The sequence below is a fragment of the Ursus arctos genome, unplaced genomic scaffold, assembly GCF_023065955.2.
Source record: "Ursus arctos isolate Adak ecotype North America unplaced genomic scaffold, UrsArc2.0 scaffold_4, whole genome shotgun sequence".
In the NCBI taxonomy this organism is placed as follows: domain Eukaryota; kingdom Metazoa; phylum Chordata; class Mammalia; order Carnivora; family Ursidae; genus Ursus; species Ursus arctos.
This window is the reverse complement of record NW_026623056.1, coordinates 63,706,876-63,724,557: the sequence shown is the minus strand read 5'-3', so window position 1 is coordinate 63,724,557 and position 17,682 is coordinate 63,706,876. Positions and strand designations below refer to the sequence as shown.

Here is a 17,682-nt window from a genome sequence, read left to right as displayed (position 1 = left end):
TGGAGCTCGGCTTTTAAAAAGAGATATAACTCAAAGGAATAATGTCAATAAATATACATATGTATTGCAGTGATAACATATATTTGCATAAGATGTGGCTGATGAATATACTGAATCCTAGTTTAAATTGTGTAATTTCTAATGTATTACTTTAATATTATTTTCCATCCATCAGTTGTACTCTCCTAAATAAGGAGGCTGGACACAAATTGTTATTTAGTTTCTAAATTATATATTCAACATTATTTCCTTTATACAAAGGCATATTCCAGCCCCTAAATCATACAGTTCTAAGTAGGGAATATGAATTCACATCCTACAAATTGGATTTTCTTTTTTCAAAACACAAGTAGATTTCACTTGCAGATGTATTTCTAGATTTTAATGTTTAATTGGGGAGACTGTGACCTAGAAACACAATATGTGGGAATCTTGGAGCATTCAGTCCCTTATTTTCATTTATTTTGGAAATATGTTTGATTATCTGGACTTATATAGGTTACTGGGACTCCTACACAGACTTTAATCAGAAATCATAGTTCCTCTGAGTATGGTGTTCTACACAATCACAGATGGAACATTCTATTTATTTATGGCCACCTCACAACCCAAAAGATACCCAAGAAAAACTGAGAGTGATCAAAATGACTAAATGTCAATGGGACTAATATTTGAGAAGTGTGCAGGACAAATATGCAGCAGGCTTCAGGGAAAAAAAAAAGACCAGTTAGAGGAAATCCAAAATGGCAAATAATGGAACAAAAATTGAAGAGAATAAATGATCAAATACCATCTCTGTAAAGATAAATAATACAAAAAAATAATGTGAAGTTGTCAGTATAAATAAATATATGTATATGTAAAATTATCGATAATAGGGCTGGTAAAATTGTCCTCATATTTTCTCTCCTTTCATTACCTGGGTTTCTGGTCATAAAATACATAGCTGCTCAGTAACCATGAAAACTATACTACTGCAGATTTTGATAGATTCCAGCATATTGATACTTTCAATTTTGAAAATAATTTTATGAGTTTTACACATATATTTATATATAAATTATTTCAAATAACAAACACAAAGTGACAGAAATTCAAATAGATCTGCAGATTACATTAAAATGAACTCAAGAAACAATTAGTTGTCTGATAGTGAGTTATGCACGTAACAAAATGCGGGTTTGGGTATTCAGATCCAGAGTTTATGAGGCAGTAGTCAACAAAAGGGAAAATTGTGATACTGTTACAAATATTTGTAAAAATAAATCTCAATCGTATCATAAAAAGCACAATTCTATTATCTTTATAACAGATGGACGAGATTGATTATAGAACATTTATAGTCTTTACATGTGAAATTATATTATTCATATGGATCTGCACGCATGTTTAAACCATGTTGTTTAAATATAATTGGTTTTATTCCAATGTTTTAGCTGGAAATAATAGATATGGTGCCAAATGGCAAAGTCCTACATTCTTTTCTGTTTTCTTAAATTATCTTCATTTTTTTGGTGGCAGGGCTACTGTCATGTAGGCATTATGAAACTCTTTGTGTACCACATCAAAAATTCTATGACTAGGGGCGCCTGGGTGGCAGAGCGGTTAAGCGTCTGCCTTCGGCTCAGGGCATGATCCCTGCGTTATGGGATCGAGCCCCACATCAGGCTCTTCCGCTATGAGCCTGCTTCTTCCTCTCCCACTCCCCCTGCTTGTATGCCCTCTCTCGCTGGCTGTCTCTATCTCCGTCGAATAAATAAATAAAATCTTTAAAAAAAAAATTCTATGACTAAAACAAACTATTCATTTTTCAATATACTTCGTTATTCTAAAGTTTCCTGAGAAAAGAGTTTTTTTCATGAGTTCTCCCATGTTTTGTGGTCTAAATATGTTGAGCAGTAGCTTGGGAATGTATTGTTCTTTCTACTAGGAAACAATGACTGACAGCGAGGGTAAAGAACACAAGTTTAGGAATGATTTTGGTCTTCAAGCATAAAAGGAAGAGTCAATAAACTATGCTTAAGCCCAAAGTAGTATGCTGGTGTTACAATTTTGTGAATTATGTAAAAATTTCTCTTGCTATTAAATCTTGAGAATTTCATATTTTTCCTGAATTTATTCAGTATCCTATACCTCCTTACACAAGGGGAAACTGAGTTGGTTATTAATTCTTTACCATTAAAGGTAAATATTATAGACTGTTATTTACATTGCCTTCCATTTTCAAATAAATGGAAATTAAGTTATTATAGTATTGCAGTTCACTATTAAAGGCAAAGATGTCAGCACATTAACACTGCAATCTAAATGTAGGTTAATCAATGTATTACCTACGAGAAATATTAAAATTCAGTTTTTCAATATAACCCCATTGAAGTGAAGGAACGGTATTAGTAAAATTCAATAGTGAAAAGCCCTAACGTGTGTTTGGCAATTTAGCTAAGTGCTATTATGTAGACAAACTCTAAACTACATGCAGGAGAGCAACAGGCTGTGTGTATGAACTACGGTAGGATGGCAAATCTGAAGATATTCAGGTTGGGCCATTAAGCCAAATATATAGTCTGCAGAACCTGGAGCTCTGTAAATGGACTGTTACACGCTATTAAAGGTATAAATGAAGAATAAAAATCCTTTGTGTCTCACTAAGGAAGCCAGAGCCTTTTTAAAAAAATATTTAAGGATAGTGGTCACACTTCAACTATCTTGTGACTTTTGTCCATAATAATATGGGCAAGGGCTTACAAAGCAGTGAAAGTCTGATTATTCAGATAACAAGTTAAACAATTTTTTCTTACTCCTAGGATCATTAACGAATGGTGACAGAATGTTAGATACCACTATATTTTTCCATTTCTTTTTCCTAGGAGAAAGTTGCACAATCTAACCATTAAAACAGAGTGGCTGGAATACCACTGGCCAGAGTCCCTGAATACACTCAGTAATACATAAAACCAGCCATCCATTCATCAGAGATAAGAATTTAAGTATCACTGTGTGCAAGGCACTATCATATGTGCAGAAGGAACAAATAGAAACAATGTTTTCAATTCTTCAGTGTTCTTAATTTAGACAGGAAACAAGATGAGGCAGTGCTATTTGATATCACTCCTATTACAGTTGCAGGAACAACGCATTGTAAAGCCAAAGGGAGAAAGCTATTATTTCTGTTTGGTGAAGTCCAGAAATTTTCATATGTGCATGTCACATCAAAGATGAGTTTACCAGGTCAAAAAGAGAGAGAGAGAGAGAGAGAGAGAAAGAGTATATAGTGATTCCACTCAGAAAAACATGTGAAATGACAGAGATACGAGTTTCTGCACACAGCCCTTCACATATACCTTCAACAAATGTCTTTTGAAAAACTCCTCTATGCAAAGCACTCTCTTAGCAATTGGTGAAACACGGAAAAACAGACGGCCATCCTTCCCTCCTGGTGCTGACAATCTAATGAGGAAGACAGGTGTTTGGTAACTGTGATATGGTTCTTTTTAGGGGCACCTGGGTGGCTCAGTTGGTTTTAAGTGTCTGCCTTCAGCTAAGGTGATGATCCCAAGGTCCTGGGATTGAGCCCGGTGTCCAGCTCCCTGCTCAGCGGGGAATCTGCTTCTCCATCTTCTCCCCAGTCATGCTCTCTCTCGCTCTCTCTCTCAAATAAATAAAAATCTTAAAAAAAAAAAATAAGGCTCTTTTTAAAAAGGAAAATTAAAGATGCCATGAGAGCATGAGAAGAGCTTTAGAAGGCAGCGTATTTTGGTCAAGGGAAAGAAAATCAGGTAAGGGAGAGAGGTGTATTTAGATAAGAAAGGGCTTATAAGTTACATTAAGTTGGTCAGGCTGTACCATGTAGGCAATGGAGAGAAGTGTTTAATCAAAGAGTGGCACAACGAAGACTGGCATATTAGAATATTAGAAAGGTAAGACTGACAGTATTAAACAAGGAAAACTTAATCAAGGAGAGACAACATTATGGAAAACAAATAGGGAGTCCAATACAAAGTTCCATATGGGAGATAAGGATAGACTAAGTAACTTTACTTACAGAAGTAATGAAGACGAGGGGGGAAATTGGAAAGATTTTTCTGAGATACAATTTAAAAAATTAGTGATTCCCAAATATAAAGAGTGAGGGAAATCCCAAGTTGAGAGGCTGCTCCACAGATTTCACTCACAAGAGCTAAGGCAGTGTGGATGGGAAGAACTGAATAAGACTGAAGATCTAGAGGACAGTTACTTGGGTGGTGATCAAAGGATGGGGAGTTCACCTGGAACATGAGAAATCCCATGGTGACTTAAGAGTGAAGACAGACAAATGAAGAGATACAGTAAACCCTGGACAGTGTGAGTTTAAATCTGGGAAGAGAGAGCTGTGCTGGAGCAGCGTACTTGAATATCGTCAAAATATTTACTATAGAGCAGTGGTTCTCATTATTGCTGCCCATGCAAATCAGTTTTTTAAAAAAATCAATGCCTGTTTCACAAACCCCACGATTCTGATTTAAGTAATTTCAGGTACAGGACACAGGGATTTAAAAAAACTAAATAACAACACAAACAAAAATTAACAAAACAAAACAAAAAATCAAAACTTAACACAAACAAAAATAAACAAAAACAAAAATCAAATCAAAACTTCCCAGGTGATTCTAACACTTAGCCAAGCTGAGACCGTCTGCCATGGAGGGACCTAATTACATGAGGTCTTTTAATGGTAAGAGCCTGGACTCTGAAGCCAAACAGAACAACGCTTAAATTGAAGCTCCACCAACCAGTTACCCGTGAAACCTTGCACGTGAAAGCCACGAACTCCTCTGCAAGACCGTGGTGATACTGTGTCCTCAGTGATTTGTAAGATTACATGCAAGAAAAGTATAAAGGGGCTTCTTGGGATGCTCTATAAATATCATCATCTATACGTATCATCATCAATTATTGTTAGTCACACAGCATCATCTTATTCTCCATCATGTAAGTTTGAATTTGGGGAGTGAGGGAAATCACAGAGGGAGAATATGCAGAACACCAAGAGAAAAGTTCTGTGGGCAGAATCTGGGGGAGATGCAACACTGAAGAGACGGGTAGAGGAGAAGCAGGCAGCAGAGCAAGAAGTAGAAAAGTCAAATATATGGAGGAGATCTAGAAGAGAATGGCGTCCTGAAATTTATTCGATATATTTCAAATTTCACAAAAATCTGAAGTAGGATGAAGTCCGAAGCTTGGCCACGGATTTAGCAGATTCTGCATCTATAGGGTCTAACTGTGATCAGATGATTGCTGCACAGATCCACAGTGGGCTGAGGGTGAAGAGTTAGAGACAGCCAAGGGAAGGCAAGAGAAGGATATTATTGCTGGAAGTTTAATTTTTAAGAGGAGGGCAGAGGATACAGGAGGAAAACGGGAGGAGAAAGGATTCTGAGAACTCTGAAGGACTTTTTTTCCTGATGTGGAAATAATTATAAAAATAAGTAAAGAAGGCAGTTCAGCTAATGGAAAAGTTGAAGTGATTTGGAAGAGGAAAATTGAAGAGCTATGACCCCAATTTCTGTGCTGCTTTGGCACTAGCAACTAAGGCAAAATAAAGAATATATTCACTAATATGTTAGCTACAGCTACAGCTCTCAAAAAAAGGATAAATTCTTTCCTGATATTTTCCCCTACCTCTGTCCAAGCTCTCATTCTCTAATACCACTTTAATAATCGTTTTCATATCCCCAAATTATCTCACAATGCTCAGAATGAAACTGATTGATTAGCTTGTCTAGTTGGAATATCATTCTAATAAGCTAATAAAATCAGGATCTTCTCTCCATGCTCTCAAATTCACTAAGCTGAATTTAATTTGACGGAAAAACACCTGTAATCAACAGCATCAGGCAAAAGAACATGACAGATTCAGCCCAGTGCTTTACCCTCCTGGAAAAACAGTCCACAGCTCACGCCCCTTTGCATGATACATGAAAAGCCTCATTTTTGTGCACTGTACCAAGGGCAGTAAATTTCAGGGTGCTTTTTAAGTATGCCAGATCATCCTCCATGAAAAAGAGTAATCCATAAGATGTCAAATTGTACCTACCTAGAAGATTTCATGGTAATAGGAGGATGGATTAAAGCAACATTATATCAGAAGGTGAATCATTACACTAAGGAAAGAAAACATGAAAGGAGATGAGACTGTTGCTTCTCTATTTCCAGCACGAAGAGCAATCAGTGTTCTCACCATCCCAACAAAGACCCTTCCTTGTACGTTTCCTGCCCCCAAGGAGTCAGCAAAGGAACAGATGCTCCATAATCTGCAATTCACAATACCCGCATACATTTGTGTCACAGAGTAATCCCATTTGATCATATTACTCTTTCATCTAGCAGTTTGCTTGTGCAGGTGGCTAAGGCCCTGCCTTACTGGCCACTTTGTATCACCCCAACCCAAAGTCCTCCTGGGGGTTCAGGACTACCTCACTACATTCAGTTATGCAGTCATTTCATTCCAAAACCTCTAGCATACCTCACCAGCTGTTTTATCCAGAAGCACAAGACTCATTGTCAAGGTTCTTGGTGTTTTTTTTTTTTCTCTATTAAATGTGCTTGTTTAATATAGTACATCCCATAAAGCAGATAGATCCATTGTATTTATGTTCATTTTCCATGAAATCGCTCTTGGCACATTGCCTTTCTCTTAATATTAATAGGCAGAGAGACTATTTTATGGTGCTGTGTTGAATATTAACATTTTTTTAAAGATTGTATTTATTTATTTATTTATTTATTTGACAGAGAGAGAGAGCACACAAGCAGGGGGAGAGGCAGAGGCAGAGGGAGAAGCAGGCTCCCCACAGAGCGAGGGGCTCATGACCTGAGCCAAAAGAAGGCAGATGCTTAACCAACTGAGCCACCCAGGCGCCCCCAAAAATAACATTTAAAGAGCACTGAGAAGTCACATTGGAACGATAAGTCTTTTTCTAAGGGGTGAGGTTGCCCAACCACAAACGGGCTTAATAAATATTCATCAAAATAATTTTGATGTGGTAAACTATGTATAACATAAAATTTATGATTTTAACCTTTTTAAAGTATACAATTCAGTGACATTAAGTATATTCACATTGTTTTGTAACCATCACTACTATCAATTTCCAGAACTTTTACATCATCCTCAACTGAAAGTCTATACTCACTAAATAATAATCCCCGTTCCCTGCTCTCCTCAGCCCTGATAACCACTATTCTACTTATTAGCCCTATGATTTGACTATTCTAGGTATCGTGGAATCATAAAATATTTAAACTTTTCTGTCTGACTTCTGTCATGTGAGATAACTTTTTCAAGGTTGATCCATGCTGTAGCATGGATCAGAAATTCATTCCTTTTTAAGGCTGAATAATAATTAATTGCAGGTATAGACAACATTGTGCTTATCAATCTATCCACTGATGGACATTTTGGTTGTTTCTACCTTTGGCAGTTGTGAATAATGCTTTTATGCACATGGGAGCAAAAATATGTATTCCAGTCTCTGCTTTCAATTTTTTAGGACATACACCTAGAAGCAGAATTATTGGATCATATGATTAATTCTGTTTAACGTCTTGAGGAACCACTGTAGCAGTTTCCTTCGTGGCTACACCATGTTACATTTCCACAATCAGTGCACAAAAGTTCCAATTTTCCACATCCCTGCCAACACTTGGAATTTTCTATTTTTTTTTGTAATAGTCATCCTAATGGGTATTCATATAAAACTACATTTGATATTTGAGAAAGAGTGAGTGTGTTTATCTCCACACGTGAAGGAATCTACATCTGAAGAGATGGAATTGTTACCACAGGCTGAATCCTATTTCTCACATGCTTGTGTCTTAAAAGATGACATTTCTTGCACGGCCTTCTCAGGCAAACGGGCTTTGGGTAAATATGTAAGGAAACCATCAGAGAATAGCTTTAACTCTCCCTTGGTTTCTTCTGACTAAGCCACCCAGGCGCCCCTTCCTTTGGTTTCTTTGGTATTTCATGTTGTCATTATCTTCCTGGTTAGGCTGAGATCATGTGTTTCTTGCCAGGAAATGCTAAAATCTGTAAAGTTGCGAAATTATCCTCACCAACACGATCATGTTCTATAATCTGACTCAGTGGCAGCTGCCTATTGAAAATCAAAGGCTATTAGTATCTCTTTCATTCATTCATTCATTCATTTGTTCCAAATTTTACTGTGAGTTTATTCTTCCCAACACTGTTTAATTGAAGTTTCTGAGATGATGGAGTATTCTGAAATACCTGTTCGATCCAATATGTTAGCCAGAAGCCACGTGTGGCTATTGACTATGTAAAATGTAACTATTTAAACTGAATAAATCTTGAGATTAAAAGGCGCAGCATAGGGAATATACTTAATGAAACTGTAATAGCAGGTTTAGATGGATACACTGAGAAATTGTTCATCATCTTTGTCCCAGTTGGTCAGTCTGCTCATTAAAACTGACACATAAATACTGCTTGTAATAAAGAGGAGTATAGAAGCACCTGGGTGGTTCAGTCAGTTAAACGTCTGCCTTCAGCTCAGGTCATGATCCCAGGTTCCTCGGACAGAGCCCAGTGTCCGCAGGTCTGCTGCTCCCTCTCCCTCTGCACCCCTCCCCCAACATGTGTGTCCTCTCTCTATATAATAAATACATAAAATCTTTAAAAAGAAAAAGAGGAGTATAGGTAGGTGCTAACTTCTATTAAAACACAAATAGAAGAGAGATGAACTTCCCAGGGGAAAATTAGGAAATGCCTCAAAAGGGAGGTAACAAATAAGTTAGATCTTGAAGGATGGATATGACCTCACTGGATAGAGAAGGAGAAGGATATTTTAAGAAGATAAAGTCAAAGGCAATTAGCTGGAAACTAAGTGCTGTGTTGAGGGATGGTAAGTGTGTGTGTTGTACAGTGAAAGAGACACTACGCCTAGGGGAGAAGTGAGAGAAATGGAAAGAAGTTAGAATAGTAGTCCCAAATCTGAGTGTGAAAGGCAGTCTACTGAAGAATTCAGACTTTAAGTCAAGTAAAGTGGCAACAAAAGGAATGAACGAGAAAAGGTACACTCTGAGTTTGTTCTTTCCCTAACATAGTTCCTTTCTTTGAGCCAAGTTATGACAAAAGACATTAATTGGAAAGAATTGGAATTGATGGGCTGGGTGTAATTTGTATTTGGTGCAGCGGCTTGCTTTAAAGTTTTTACTTTTTTTCAGGGAAGCTTATAAGAGTTTTTCATTTGCCAAACCAGACTATTCTTAAACTCTTTTAAATTAATACCTAGTATTAAATAATCCAAGACTTAGCTTAGCACTAACCATGTTTGTTTGGTATTTTGAGTTCTTTATAGAATAAAAAGCAAATTCTTATAGAAACTATCACTATACAAAAGCAGGTGAAGTGGTTTTACAGTCCCCCTCATTCCTCATTCCAAGGTAAAATGTAATACAATATATATGGTGCACTGCAATACTTTCCTTTCTAAACTGTTGGTCATTGTATTAACGTTTTGGACTGCTTATTCAAAAGATATGCATTGATCAGAAGCTGTTGGCTGTTGTGCTGAAATGCTGTTTCTCCTCTGGGTTATGTAATTCACCTGGCGAATGGTCAGTCATGCTTCATTCCTGGAGTGAGTCATGATTCTGCCTCTGATCTACTTTGCTAGAGTCTTATAAACAAGTAAAGTGTGTCTTTGGGATAGTCATTAATATTCTCTGTAAAGAACTAAAACTGAAGTAAATTATGCTAGGCATAGCTACAGGACTCATTACGCATGAACAATTCACAAACCATTTTAAGAGATTATACAGTTTGTCATAAAAAGGACTGGTCTTTAATTCTAACTGAATAAAAACCTATTTGGGTTGAAATCTTAATTAATACTTTTACTCTGGTTCATTAACATTGCGATGGTTCAGTGAGATAATGGTTCACATACCAACCTGGCAGACAATGACCAGAAAAATGTGTCTCAAATGAGGACAGATGCCAAGTAGCCTTACAGGCAAAAAAGGACTCCAACCACATATGGAACATTTATATGTGACAACCACGTTTCTTAGCATGTGAAAACTAAAATCAATTCTAGATAGATCAAAGAGCTGAATGTAAAAAGCAAAATTTAAAAACTGAAAAAATATACATATATGAGAATATTTTATGACTTCACCATAAGGAATGGTTTCTAAAAACAAGACATAAAAAAGAGAAAACATAATGCAAAGGTTTTATTACTTTTAAAGCAACAAAATATACTTTGTTAAAAAAACAAGACACACACACACACAATCCAGAAAATATAAGATGCAGCATAGGGAAAAATATTTTCAATGCATATACCAAAAATGAGTTTGGATATAGGATATGTAAAGGACTTCTATAAACCTGTAAGAAGAAGATAAATGGCTCAGTAAAAAAAATAAGTAAAAAATATTTTAAGCAATTCGTAGTGGAGGAAACCTGAATTCTCAGTGAAAAGATGTTCACCACACAATCAGAAAAGAAAAATTAAAACTATTAAATTTATAAAATTAAGACATTGACAATATTAAACATTGAGAAGGGTAGACAGAACAGTAGCTCTCACAAATGTGCTTGGAAACTGTAAATGCTACAAGCATTGTGTGGGATTTGGGCAATAGTGAATAAAGGAAATTAATGAAATTCCACATAATCAAGCAATTTCACTCCTAGGCATATACCTAAAAAAGCAATGTATATGTTCCTAGTGATGCATGCACACACACACACACACACACACACACACAAATCATTGCTACACTGTTATAAAGAGAAACTGGAAATGCCTAATTGTGGTAGATTTCTAAAATGGAATACTATACAGCAACGAAAATGAATGAAGAGTCTTCTGGCATTGACTTAAATAAATCACAAAAATCAATATTCCTGAGAATGCACATAGTATGTTACAATTTATTTAAATAATATAGTTATTTAATACCATACTATATATTATTGAAGGGTGTATATATATATGGTAAAATTAAAAGTTAATGTGCGGGGATAAAAATAACAAATTTATGATACAAGTTACCTCTTGGAGGGAGACGTAATCCGGGCACAGAGGGCTTAAATTTTGCTTAATATGTTCTTAGGTAATTTACAGATATTTGCTTCACTATTTTCTCCATCTTTGCCAAATAAACACATCATAATATTACAATGATTTGACATACTACACTCTGTGATCGAATGTTTCTTTAAAGCACAGTAATCCAAGACATGCCCATAGTTCTCAGTGAGATCCAAAAAGCTATGCTAACGGCTCTTCATCCAAATTGCCAAGTTAAGCACCAAATTGACCTGGATAGGTTGGGGAACAACCGTTGTGATAAATTCCATGTGCCTAGTTACACCTGAAATGCTTATTAAAATGTGATTCCAGAGTCCCAGCCCCACATATTTTAATGTATTAAATCTGGTGGTGAGTCCAGGGAGTGGTATTTCAGTATTACTTTTCTTGATTAAGAGGTTTCCTTGGTTCAATGGCCAAAGGTTGGAAAATGCTGCTTAGAGGAATTCAGTCTCTTGATAATAATGAAAAAATAAATGCAACGGAATTTCAAAAATGTTATTAAGAAAAGATTAGAAAGAGACATATTTAAATCTATTTGCTTAACATGGTCTTCACAGAAGGGTAACACCTGTTTTGTGTTTCCAAAGATCCAAGGATCAAGAAAAGTGAGAACCATTATGAGCCAAAGTTCTAACAAACCAAAACAGAAAGCAATGATATCTCCTCAGAATTTGAGAAAATGGAAGTAGATTTTTATGGTAATTGATAAAGCTGAAGACTGAAGAGTAGAATTCTGAATCCAAATGACAGAGCACCTTGAATGACATGATAAGGAGTTTGGATTTCATCAGTTGTGCTCTAGAAAGATGACTCTTGCAGGTATGATGCACGTGGATTTCAGTGGGGCAAGAATGGAGGTGAGCAGTTAGCTTAAAAAGCTGATCCCAGGAGGTAAAAGTGGGAACTGGGGGCAAGGCTGTTTGTGGAGACACAGCTAGGTTCAAGAAAAATAAAAGCATCAACAAATATATATATATTTTTCATTACTCGAATGAGGTAGAGGGACAGTTCATAGGCGATTTTGCCTGGAAGCATGACTACTTATGACCTGGAAAACCAAGTAGAAGGGGAAGTATGGCAGGAGGAATGAAACCTGTAGCTTTGAATAATTTCCTTTACTACGTTTTCCTTACAAATTTTTGCAATACATCTCTAGGTGGAGATATCAAGTAGATTTTTGGAAGTACAAGTGTGGTGATCAGGAGCAATATATGGACTAGAGATATCCAATTTGGATTTCGTTACTGAAACTCTAGAAACACATCACACCATCTGGGGTGACTGAGGAGCATGAGTAGGCAATATAGTGAACAAGTAGAGAATTGAATCTGACAGACTATTTACATAAAAAGATATGCTGTAGAGTGAATGATCCAGAAATATTAGCTTACTCCTCCTAACTCCAAATAAAGACATAATTAAATGGCAGAAATTGTAATTTATTAGAAATTTCAGGTGTATAGAAACAATAAGGGTTGGAATAGTCAGAGATTACGTGTTGGAGGAGGAACATGAACCACCCTAAACAAATAACTAGCATTTGGTTCAGTAAAGGTAGGAAACCTACAGACCAGAGAATCCATGTGTGTGGAAACGTGAAGGTGGAGGTGTCCAACTTCTGTCTCAGAATGACAATGGACTCTTCCAGACTCCTTGGCCATATCTGTGCAAATTTCAAAGTAAATGATGAAGATCTGAATTTCTATGCTTCTTCTCTAACTTCCAAAGATGACGGTACAGTTGGGGCACTAGTTAGAGCTGGGCTTTCTTACTAAAGAAGTTTCTCTCTGGCTCTGACATCCATGGAAAGTCAGAGTTTATAGAAGATTGGTCTGAAGGAGGTGCCAAAAAAGGGTTTGGACTTTCATGAAAAGGATATTTAGGAGATTAAAAAATTATGAGTGCTGAAACAAAATTTTAAAAATAATAAAACTTCTTATTTAAATTTGAGGGGAAAATATAGTTCCACAGTTTACTGGAAAAGCGTGTACTCTCTCATGAGCAAGAACTTATTTTCAATTTTGGATCTTCCCCTATCTGATGAATGGCTGTGTCTATTTTGTTTAACTTCTCTGAGCTTCAGTTTCTTCATATATTAAAGAAATCTAATAAAAGTCTTACCTCAAAAGGGTGATGTAAAAATGTGAATGAAATATCTATATATGCCTCACACCGTGTCTACAATTTTCTCCTAGGTGGCCTTGGATAAGTCAGTTACTTTTCTAGCACCTCTATTTCCTATAGTATTAGAGACCTGAATGGTCCATATGCTACTAATACATTTTAGATATAACCATGAATGCATTACTAATAATACTGTTCACTCACTTCAACAGCAAGTTTAGAGAGAGAAATTCTATGTGACCAAGTTAGAAGTCTAGCCTCTTATATGTTACTATGGTTTTTAGTTTCTGATCTCAGAGATCAAAGAGAGAGTGAGGGAGAGATGGGGAGAGAGAGAGAGAGAGAGAAGGAGGGATAGAGAAAAAGGAAATCAATTGAGTTTTCTGGGCAATAAGGAGGAACTCATTCTCTAGTAGACTGGATGGAACCTCACCTCAAGTTACATTTCAAATGGTGCATTGCACCTGCTCATTCATCAATCTGCCAAGAGCTTGTTTTTCTGACCTGTTTATTTTATTTTTTTTCTTTTAAAATTCACATCCTAGCAGTGTCTTGAGTGGCTCAGTCTCATAATGAAAGTAACATAGTAAATCTTGCTTAAATAAAAATAGCTTCTAATATATCAAGTATGGATGGATGCCAAAAGGTGACATCTCACAGCTGAGTACATTAGTTTCCAAATATTGCAAGCAAGCGTGTAGCTTCCCTTTCATTTCTGACCAATGTTATTTTGTATCTGAATTGATTCCATTATGCAATAAAATAAGACAATTATACAGGCCAATATAATTCTCTTTGGAGAGATATTCAGATATTTTTCTTTATTCTGTGCAGTATAGAGGAAGAGAAAGTCAGCTTTAAACCCATGGGGCTCCCTGTGCAGCTGTTGAGTCTCGGCCCTCCTCCCACACTCGGCACAGTGCTATGCCACTGGAAATCACTAACCCTTTGCAGGATAGAGCCTAGGAGATGGTAACACTGGTTCAAGGACAGAGGAAAGGAAGGAAAGGGAAGTAAAAGGAAGTATGTGGAAAAATCCCCCAACCATGTGATTAACAGCTATTTGCCAAAGCAAGCCTTCATCAAGGATCTGCAGCTGTGTCACTGTGCCCCAGCTCTGTAGATCATACAGGGCTAAATTGGAAGACAGGTGCAGGAAGATATGTGGAGAAGGGTTAAAGGAAGTCCAAAATCCATGGTAACGATATGAGGTGAATGCCCTCGCTCCTTACCCTTACATACTCCTCAGCTTTATCCTCCCCTCCCGTGGGAAGAAGATAGATTTCTAAGACACACACAAAAAGTCCTCTTACCAACTGGATATTTGTTCTTAGTTGCTGCTGTTCATGTTTTTGACGTGTTGTTTTTGTTTTTGTTTTTTCCTTTTGGGGAGGAAAGGGAAGTCGTGATGGAACACCCACTAACCCTTTAGTAAACCTCATCAGTGAAATCAACACGCTGCATGCCTTTCAAAAAGCTTTCAAAAGATACAGAAGAGATGCAGGTTTTGTAGTAGCAAACCGAATCTCTTGAAATAATAAGTCTGAGGAGCATCCAAGTTTGGGCCTGAAAGCCTAGCTACCACACTTCTAGCTGGCCTCCTAATATACAGATGGATTCTCAAAATATTTTTTCTTTCTTTTTTTTTTTTTTTTTAGTATTACAGCCTAATTCCCAAACAATCATAATTAAGGGGACAAATGGAAAGCGGGAAAAGAATGCAATGATATTGTCTCCCCCCCCCCCCCGCTGCTCGAAGACGTATATTTCCTCTGAAAGCTCCCCTTCAAGCAACCAACACCCCAGGTGGGCCATTCTATAGAGTTCATCATCTCTGCCCCTTCCTCCAAATGCCCAGGGGGGTTGAGAATCCACCTCCAAATTAAACAACCTCCCACCACTACTTGAAATACACAAACCATCTCTTAACAGGCCTTTGTAACACACAGCCTGATAAAATCACTTAAAAAGAAACAGGGCAGATGACCCAGAGGAGTTTGCAAGGTCAGGGCACTCCCTGGTGAGGGCGTGAAAGGGTGGGAGGTGCTGAGGTCAGGGTTAAATGACACTGCGAAATGAAGCCCCTGCCCTGCAGTCTCCCTCCTTCATCTATAGAAGGAGTCTCCAGTGAGCTCCTGGGTTTGGAAGCCTTCCCCTTTGGAGCCACAGAGAGGCCACGGAAGCTTATTTCAAAGCCGCATCTAAAGCAGCCCACTTAAAAGCGCCAAGAAAAGCCTGGCTGATGACCAGAATTGCCCCAAATCACTTGCTGCCGTTCTCTTGCAGGCTCATCAACGTTCCCCCTTTTTCCTCTTCGTCTCCTTCCCCTTGGGAATGCAGGTTCTCTAGGACGTTTGGGGTGCACCCCAGGGATTTTCGGGTAGCGGTAGCAGCTCTGAACCAAAGACCGGAACGGGACGCCTCAGCCTGCCATCTCCCCACCCCACCTGTCTGCAGCCGGCACAGTGGCCCCTAAACAGGACCTCTGCGGTCCTTCCTGCGCGGAGCCCTCGGGATGTCGGGGCGCGTGGCCGCTGGGCGCAAGCCGCCACCGCAGCGCTGCAGCCCCCGCCGAGCGGCAGCAGCGGCTGCGGCAGCCGGACCGCCACGCCGAGCTCCCTGCTCCGCCCGCCCGCAGGGCTCTGCCTGCCTCTCCCCATTGTGTCCGCAGCGCTGCGGGGCTGAGCCGCGCGAGCCTCTGCACCCGCGCCAACCCCGAGCCCCAGGCAGGAGGAGCGCGGAAGGGAAGAGGAGGCAGGGAGAAGGAGCGAGAAGGGCCCCCAGAAGGGCACAGAGCTTCATCAATAATGCAGAGGCGCCTGGACCTCCCTGCAATACGTTTTCCAGCTAAACGCCACCAACTGGAGCGCTTCCTGGCACGTCCCACGCGTGTGGTTTTTGTGTGTGAAAAATGGGACGCACCTTGTTCATTCATCTATCTTCTCTCCCCCTTCCTCGCTCCCTCAAATAAAGTCCCCCCCCGTCTTAGCTTTAAACTCCCACCGTTCCACATCAGCACTACACGTCCAGGCAAAAGCTGCAGGTTGGAAACATAGGTCTTGGAAGACTTCACTGTCTGCACATCAGTAAGAGTTCATCAAAATTCATCTTTTCAAAGCACCCGTTCTCATCCTCCTTCCTAGAGAACGCTTTCAAAGTTTGGAAGATCAAATGGCCTCGGGGCAGCTGGTTTCTGCGCCTCCGTCCACATCATAACCAGGGTACGGTCAGAGACGCCGAGATTACGCGGGGAAGTTGCCCAGCACGAGCCCCGCAGGCCCCTGATGCGCCGAGCATCCTTAGAAGCAGTCCGCCCGTGTGTCCCCAAGAAGCCCAAATGCGGCATAGAATCTCTTCACACAAGGATTCACCCAGCCACACACAACAGATACAAATCCCGAAACTTCTTTGTGAAGCAGGGGCAGCCCACCCAGAACGGACACTCAGAACAACTTGCAAGGAAATAAAAAACAAAACACAAAACAACAACAACAACAAAACAAAACAAAAACCCCCATCGCATCCCTGCAGGGAAACTTGTTGAATCCCGCCCGAGCGTACGGCTGCAATTTCCGATTTAGCCTGAAGGTTTTTGATTCTACCCCCAAATACCCCAGTGCACCAGTCACAATTTCCAGACAAACTGCACAGTCCTGTCCGCACCCATTCTGCACTCCAGCAACCACCCGTGTAAAGCCAAGCGTGTCCCTGTTGACAGTTCTAAAGCCGGGTGTCACTTCCTTCTCAATCATTTGGGAGACTTACCCTTCGATAAGACCGTTTTCAGAAATCTAGCGGGTCTGTGGTGCAGGCGCAGCCCTCCAACTTTGCTGTGCACGGAGACCCTCCCGAGTTTAAAGCAAGCCAAAGCTGTCTGGGACTTTTCAACGTTGGAGTGGAGAAATTAGGGAGAGAGTAAAGTCGGGTTTCTTCTCAGTATCAGCACCCTGGAAAAATCCAATCCTTCTTCAGTAAAGAATTCTTTGAAACCCGTTATCTGTATTACTATTAATGCGCAGAGCAGACGGCATTGCATGCAAATAGGTCCAAGTGTGCGCTTCTATTGGCGGCTGCGGAGGCCCCTGGGTCCTACTGCTCCGGCTCTGAACTACGCGGCAACACCACGCACGCAGCTTTGGAGGCGCGGAGGGGAAAATGGATTTAATTGATTCGTTACCTCTGGTATTGTAATGCCTGCTGCGATGTTTAACCGAGGAAAAAAACCCTCACGTTTAAACTCCCGTCATGTGATCTATCATTTCATTTTTGCTTTTAATTGTCTCTGTAGAATGGCTTTGAAAATACAAAGGATTTTAAAAGAATATTTTCTGAAGAAAATTCACGGATACTTTTGGCAGAAAAAGCCTCTTTTCTGCTCTCTGTTATGCGTTATTTGGATATAAATCCAGGAAATGTTTATATAGTCAAATACTACTGCACTTCACTTATG

General features: G+C 39.1%; 1 long non-coding RNA gene across 1 annotated transcript in view; it reads right to left on the bottom strand.

Annotated features, from left to right (window-relative positions):
- Window positions 1-17,271, bottom strand: part of LOC130542686 (uncharacterized) — a 164,798-nt gene extending 147,527 nt beyond the window's left edge. Inside the window, exon 1 of the long non-coding RNA XR_008957399.1 lies at window positions 16,998-17,271. This is a non-coding gene — a long non-coding RNA (uncharacterized LOC130542686). The remainder of the gene's footprint in view (window positions 1-16,997) is intronic.
- Between the last annotated feature and the right edge of the window lie 411 nt (window positions 17,272-17,682).